The 7,968-nt window shown below is 38.3% G+C and overlaps 1 protein-coding gene across 1 annotated transcript in view; it reads right to left on the reverse strand.

The window, feature by feature from the left end:
- CSMD1 (CUB and Sushi multiple domains 1) overlaps positions 1-7,968 on the reverse strand; it is a 2,529,117-nt gene that overhangs the window by 302,821 nt on the left and 2,218,328 nt on the right. The gene's annotated exons all lie outside the window — the stretch shown is intronic.

Below are 7,968 nucleotides of genomic sequence, written 5' to 3' on the forward strand. Positions count from 1 at the left end.
AAAGATAATCTTAACCAAACCACAAAGACTAAAACAACTTAGTTGCAAGTATCATTTTCATCTGTTGTTTGTTGTTAAGTGCCATTGAGTTGGTTCCAACTAATAGTAACCCTGTATTTCTACCTTGGCTTTGGACTAAGAATCAGAGGTTTTCTTAGCTATGACATCAATTGAAGGCAAATATCTACCCTTCAGAATTACAATTAGAATCTAATAGGTATGTGTATATATATATAAAACCCTATATGGATTTTAGGCATTATAAGGATTTGGGATGGTGTATCCATATATGTGAGGAAGTATTTAGTAAATGTATCTACTCCTGTATTAATAGGAAGACTGTGATTTTGTCATTATAATTATTAGATGGCCTTGGAAATTCAGGTTATCTGGAAATAGCAAACATCCCACTGATTTCACACAAAAAAAATCTAGTTGGAGAACTATTAGCACATTCCAGGGTTTGCAGTGCACTGATTATAAATCAGAAGCAGAATTTTAAACATAGCTATTCTTATTTCTACAATTTTTAAACTTCTGTTTTTTAGTGCTGATGTTTTAAGAAAAGAAGAGAACATGAAAATATAAGAGAAGTTATTTGTATCATTTTTCATATAACACTTAACAGTATTTTTTTCATATATTTATTCTTTAAATGAATTTGAATATGTTTTCCCATGAGCTAAGGTGTTTTTGATTCATTTTGTTTCTCTTGTTTCTTTTATATGTGCCTATTCCTTCATGTTCATTCCTATAAACTGTTGCTAGGAGCAACACCCACTAACAGCGGGAAGGTTTCAAACAACAGCAGGCTTTCCTACAGCTGAGCTGTTCATTTTTCTAGCAGCAATCACACATTAAAAATACACTGCATCTCCTCAAGGGACTATCGGAAACCTCCCACCACAGGGAAGCATCTGCTTGAGGTTCCTGTCAAAAACACATCTGAAAAAACTTGCAACCATAATAATTCATTCTGTGCTTTGACTCGTCATACCTCTGAGCAATATTATACCTTTTGCCTGTTTTTAAAGAGAGAAAATAAAGGGTGAGACTTAAAATCCAAAGCATATTATCAAATATACCTTGCCAGGTTTCAGAAAGAGTAATATATTCAAATATTAGGATTCATAAATAATTAAGATTAACTGGTGTGGTGCTGCAGGATAATGCACTGGACCACAAGGTCAGTTTAAATCTACCAGCCTCTTCTTGGAAACCTTACACAGGGTCGCTATGAGTCGGAAGCGACTCAATGGCACGTAACTACAACAACAAAAAAGATTAACTCTTACAGTCATTGATAGTTGGGAGAAATTGAAATAATAAGAACACTTGAAACAACTGGGGAAAGCTGTCCCTTGCAGCTCTTAAAAATCCATGGTCATTATCAGACATGCACAAAAGAAAGTTGTCATTTGTCTGCCATTTTTATGTGGCCTCCCTCTGGTGCTTTCCAGAGAAATAGTCATTATCAGAAGGTCACTGATTCTCTTTAGTGTTCATTTAAAAATTTATGCATCTATTTTTTTAAAATGAATATCCTCTTATAGTTATGAAAATCATTGGTAGATGCCCATTGTGTATAGGATGAAGCCCAACTGAAATTGAAGACCTTTAAAAATCTGGCCCTACTTTGGGATTTTACATTCTAGACCCAATTAATACCACTTGCCTTCAATCAGACTTTAAAACAAGCTGAGAGGAATGACTTCCTCTTTCGTGGACATCCCAAACACATTTTCATAGTTCCAAACTTCTATTACCACTTCTCTTTACTGTTTAAAATGTTTTTATTTCCTTAATATGAGAAATATCACTTTTGTAATATCTCTCACTTTTTTTTTCTCTCTCTCAATGAAAACAGGCATCTAACAATGTAGATATTTAAGTGAATATAATGCTGATTTGGAGTCTGATGTGGTGCTGTAACTGCTAACCACAAGATTGGTGGTTCAAACCCAACAGCAGCTCCTTGGAAAACCTATATACAGCTGCTGTGAATCAGAATAGACAGGACAGCACTTAGTGATTTCACAATACTAATTGAGAGATAAAAATCTAGTCTCCTCATTTCACCAAAAGTGGTTATAATTCTCAAAGTAAAATTTCTTAAACTGTCTTTAGGGAACATGAACAATTGTGTCAAAAATAAAATAATAAATTTTTTATTTATAATAAAATCAATAATAAAAATTTCATTAAGACTGTTTTGGGGTGGTATGGTGTTAGGTGCCATCAAGTCAGTTTCAACTCATAGCGACCCTGTATAGGGTTTCTGAAGAGCTGCTGGAGAGATTGAACCTTGAGGACATTATGATGAGTGAAATTAGTCAGTAATGAAAGGAGAAATTCTGCATAGGACCATTATTGTAAATGCTTAAGAAAAAGTACTCACACTAAAAAGGAAAAAACACACCAAAACAACTTTGTTGGTTACCAGAGTTTATGGGGTGGGGAGAGGGGAGGGAGGGGAAGGTGGAGCACAGGGTAGGGAATAGACACAGGATAGTTTGGGTGCTGGGGGGTGGGCAATACAGAAGAAGGGGGAGTGGAATGGAAGGACAATGCAGATGGGAGAACATGTAGGCAGGTTTGCATGGACTAGGTAGGACAGAGGTAAAAAGTGATTTATGTTCAACCTTGGAACAACAGGGCTTTAGGATACAAGGATTGAGGCATGGTTTGAATGGGTAAAAGAGGGGAAATAAAATTAAGATGCTTGGCTGTCATTTGAATCTTGGTTTCCCTTGCCTAATACTGTAAAATAGACACTTGAGGGGGAGAGAAAGGAATAGTGAGAAACAGCATCATAGAAAGCTTGTAAGTCCATCTTCAACCTATAACTGATTGGAATACTTAAAATGGGTTTAGTACTTTCCCAGGGAAGGAGGCTTCCTGCAGAGCCTTTGCGTTGCATAAGAGCATAGGTGAACTCCAGAACCCCATCCAGGATTTTCTGAGGTGGGAAATTTTCACATGAAAGGACAAGCAGACCAGCCTGGAACTTCTAGAAGAACAGAAGATACTTCTCGAAATAAAGACTAACAGGAAAAATAAAAAGCAATAACCATAGTCAGATTGACGACTACAAGAACAAGCAAGTTGTTCGCTGGGGAGCCATCAAGGAAAATGGTCAGGTCCCCTATGGGTAAAACCCCTTCCATGACTGAGACTCAAGGGGAATATATGAGCAGGCATGTGGTCTTGCTGGTGTTCACATCAGTCTATCGATAAGGGGAATTGGGAAAAAAAGAACAATGATTTGTGATATAACTCCGACCATGTTCAACAGATTCCTATCCACCTGGACTGGCCAGCAGTATGGTGAGACCTGGGGACTCCTGGACCCAGGGACAGGGACATGACCACAGAGGACTAGAGCAGAGAGTGAAGCATCCAGCTGATATGAAGTGAGGGGATATGCACAAGAGCACCCATACTTGCAGATAGCACCCATTTGACCTGGCTTCAATGGCTGGATGATTAAAACTTGACTAGAGGAAGAAAGAAGAGGGAAAAAAGAGTAATCCACTACAATTTGATGAACTTGATCTATATGTAGTAGCTCAAAAGAGGAAATGAAACATTCCCACCTCCTCAGTATACAGGGTTGACAGGGTTGGGCAACTTAGACATTGACCACCCAAAATGGGGGGGGGGGGGAGGGGGCTATAAAGGCAAGAAGTGACTGGCTTACAAGCTTTCAAGGGGGAACCTAGTTTCAGAGGGTGCAGGGGAAGGTAGAATCTCTATTGAGTGGTTTCCAACCTGTCTGTCGTAGTGGTTACGAATCGGGCTGCGAACCTCAGGGTCAGCAGTTCGAAACTACCAGTTATTCCACGGGAGAAAGATGAGGCTTTCTGCTCCCGTAAAGAGTTACAGCCTCTGAAACCCTGTACAGGGTTGCTACGAGTCAGAACCGACTCCACGGCACCTAACAGCAACAACAACAACAACAACCTGTCTGTCTGGATGGGGCTGGTGAAAGGAGATGAGGATAAGACTCTTGTGGTTCAATAGTGAATAATTGCGATCAGGACTGATTGTGAGTGTTGCAAATGTTAAGGTAGACATTTTGTAACAAAATGTAAAAGAAGTGGTTGATCTTACAATTCAGAAGTGGAGGATCTTGGGACCATCAAGAGAGTGCGGGACCCTATCCAGAGAAACAGTGACATCAAAGATGGAGGCAGAGATGATGACATATAGTGATGGAGAGGCTGGGGACTCTGGACTCAGGGAGGGAGAGGGAGTGTGTGCTGATGGCCAGGGTGTGGGCTTGCGGGGTGTGCCCTTTGGTTTTTTGAATGGTTGTATATTCCTGAGTGCTTCAGTGTACATTAAAAAAAAAAAACACAAAAAACCCCGAGGGAATGGAATATGAATAATGATTCATGGAGTGGATTGTAATCATTGCAATAAAGTAAATCATGATAGGCTGAATGCAAAGCTGATGTTCTCCCATGTAAACTATCATCCAATTTACAATAAAAACTTTTTTTAAAATTTAATTGAGAAACTACTTGTTAAAAAGCTATCTGAGCCTCTATTTCCTTCCTCAGTAATGACATTTTTAGATACTGTGTTTATTATCATTGAGTCTGTTCTGTCTCATTGCCTTCTTGTACAGGAATTTCAATGAGTGCTGGTGGATATGAGCCATCAAATTTGTGGTTCTGTTATTGTTAAGTGCCATAGAATAGGTTCCAAACCATAGCCATCCTGTATAGTGTGTCTGAGGAGTAGCTGGTGAGCTTGAACTGCGACTCTGCAGTTCAAACGGCTTTGTAATCTGGCTCATTAACCCACAGCAGTTGACAATCTAAAAAAAACCTCTCAATTCAAATTTGAAATACATTTATTCTCAAATTGATACAGAAGAATACTAGGCATTCTAGGTAGTAATTGTTATAAATTCAATAGGAATTGGGAATCTAGCACAAATAAAGTAGGGATGTCTTTTACACAGAACACTCCCTAAAAATGTATGTGAGGAGTTAGGTCATTTAGAGTTAGTGTTGTGCTGTTTACTTTGTCTTGATTTGTCATAAATTTTAAAAACTTGGTTAATCTTGGAACTACGGTAATAGTAAATGCAGTTTCCTTGTTTTTAGAGTAGCATTGTTATTGTTGGATGTTGTCCAGTCAATTCTGACTCTTAGCAACCTTATGCACAATAAAACAAACAATGACTTGGTCTGCTACCAATAACTGAGATCACTATACTAATAATTTCATTTGAGATCTTTTTTTTTTTTTTTTTACCTTTCTCTTTACCTAGCATATCCTTCTCCAGAGGGGTCTGGTCCCTCCTGACAATATGTTCAAAATATGAGAGACAATGTCTGACCACCCTGGCTTCCAAGGCGCTTTCTGGCTGTCCTCTTCAAACACAGCTTTGTTTCTTCTTTTGGCAGTCCAGGGTACTTTTAATATTCTCCTCCAACACCATAACTGAAATGCATCAATTCTTCTACAGTATTCCTTATTAACTGTTCAACTTTAACATGTATATAAGGCTACCGAAACTATCATGACTTTGGTCAGGAGACTTTACTCCTCAAACTGACATCTTGGCTCAAGAACACTTTAAACAGGTTTTGTAAAGCAGATTTGCCTAATGTAATATGTAATTTGATTTCTTGACTGCTTCTTCCAAGGTGGTTGATCTGACCAATGTGAAGTCTTGGACAACTTCAAGGTTTTCTTCTTTTTCATGATGTTATTTTTACATCAGTAGTGAGGATTTTTTGTTTCTTTACATTGTAGTGCAACCCATACAGACTTTGATCTTCATCAGTAAGCATTTTAAATCCTCTTTTCTTTCAGCAAGCAAGATTGTAAAATCTGCATTCAAGGTTGTTAATGAATCTACCTCTAATCCTGAAGGTATGTTCTTCTTCATATAATTCAGCTTCTTAGATTGTTTACTCAGCGTACAGACTGAATATGTATGGTAAAAGAATAGAAAACTGGTACACTAATTTCCTGATTTTAATCTATTAAATGTCCCTTTGTTTTGTTGGAATGACTGTCTCTTGGTCTATGTACAAGGTCCTCATGAATATAATCAAGTGTCCTGGAACACTCAAACTCTGTATTGCGGTCCATAGTTAATCATGATGTACACAGTCAAAAACTTTTGCATACAATAAAGTACAGGTAAACATACTTCTGGTATTCTATGATTTCAGACAAGATCCATCTAATGTCAACAATGATATCCCTCATTCAACGTGCTCATCTGAATGCTGCTTGAACCGCTGGAAATTCTATGTCAATGTACTGTTGCAGTGGTTTTTAAATTATCTTTAGCAAAATTTTACTTACATGAGATATTAATGATATCATCTGATGATTTCCACTTTCCTTTGGGCCACCTCTCTTTGGAATGGGCACAAATATGGATTTCATCCAATCAGTTGCCCAAGTAGCTGTCTTCAAATATTCTTACCATAGATGAGTGAGTACCTCCAGCACTGCATCAGTTTATTGAAAGATTTCAACTTGTATTCCATGAATTCCCAGAACCTTGTTCTTTGTCATTGCCTGCAATGCACCTTGAACTTTTTCCTTCAGTACCATTGGCTCTTGGTAATATGCTATTTCTTGAAATGGTTGAACATAGACTATTTCTTTTGGGTACAGTGACTTTGTGTATTCTTCCCATCTCCTTTTGATGTTTTATGCATCACTCAATATTTTGTCCATGTTGTTGTTGTTAGGTGCCATCAAGTCAGTACAGACTCATAGCAACCCTATGTACAGCAGAACAAGACATTGCCCAATTCTGGGCCAACCTCACTATTGTTGCCACGCTTGAGTTCATCAATGCTGCCACTTGGCCAATCCATCTCATTGGGGGTTTTCCTCCTTTCCTCGGACCCTCCACCTTACCAAACATGATATCCTTCTCCAGTGATTGGTACCTCCTGACAATATGTCCCAAGTATGAGACACGAATTTAGCCATCTTGGCCTCTAAGGAGCACTCTAGCTGCATTTCTTCCAAAACTGATCTATTGGTTCTTTGGGCAGCCTATGGCACTTTCAATATTTTCCTCCAACACCATAACTCAAAGACATCAATTCTTCTACAGTCTTCCTTATTCACTGTCCAACTTTCACATGCATATGAGGTTATTGAAACCACCATGACTTGGGTCAGGTGCACCTTAGTCCTCAAGCTGACATCTTTGCTCTTCAACACTTTAAAAAGGTCTTGTGCAACAGATTTGCCTAATGCAATATGTTGTTTGATCTCTTGACTGCTGCTTCCATCAGTGTTGATAGTTGATCCAAGAAGAATGAAAACCTTGACAACTTCAATCTTTTCTCCGTTGATAAGAATGTTGTTTATTGGTCCAGTGGTAAGGATTTTTGTTTTCTTGACATTGAGATGTAATCCATACCGAAGGCTGTGCTCTTTGATCTTCATCAGTAACTATTTAAGTCCTCTTCACTTTCAGCAAGCAAGGTTGAATCATGTGCATATCGCAGGTTGTTAATGAATCTTCCTCCAATCCTGATGCCATGGTTTTCTTCATAGAACCTAGCTTCTCAGAGGATTTGCTCTGCATATAGGTTGAATAAGTATGGTAAAAGAATACAACCTTGTCGCACAGTTTTCTTAATTTTAAAACATTCAGTGTTTCCATGTTCTGTTCAAACAACTGCTTGTTGGTCCAGGTACAGATTCCTCATGAGCACAATTAAGTGTTCCAGAATACTCACACTTTGCAATGTTGTCCATAGCTTGTCATTTTCCACACAATCAAAAGCCTTTGCCTAGTCAATAAAGCACAGGTAAACATCTTTCTGATATTCTCTGCTTTCAGTCAAGATCCATCGGACATAAGCAATGATATCCTTCATTCCAAGGCCTCTTCTGAATCCAGCTTGAACCTCTGGAAGTTCTCTGTCAATGTATGATTGTAGCTGTTTCTGTATTACCTTGAGCAAAACT

The sequence above is a fragment of the Chrysochloris asiatica genome, unplaced genomic scaffold, assembly GCF_000296735.1.
Source record: "Chrysochloris asiatica unplaced genomic scaffold, ChrAsi1.0 scaffold00095, whole genome shotgun sequence".
NCBI classification, from domain to species: domain Eukaryota; kingdom Metazoa; phylum Chordata; class Mammalia; order Afrosoricida; family Chrysochloridae; genus Chrysochloris; species Chrysochloris asiatica.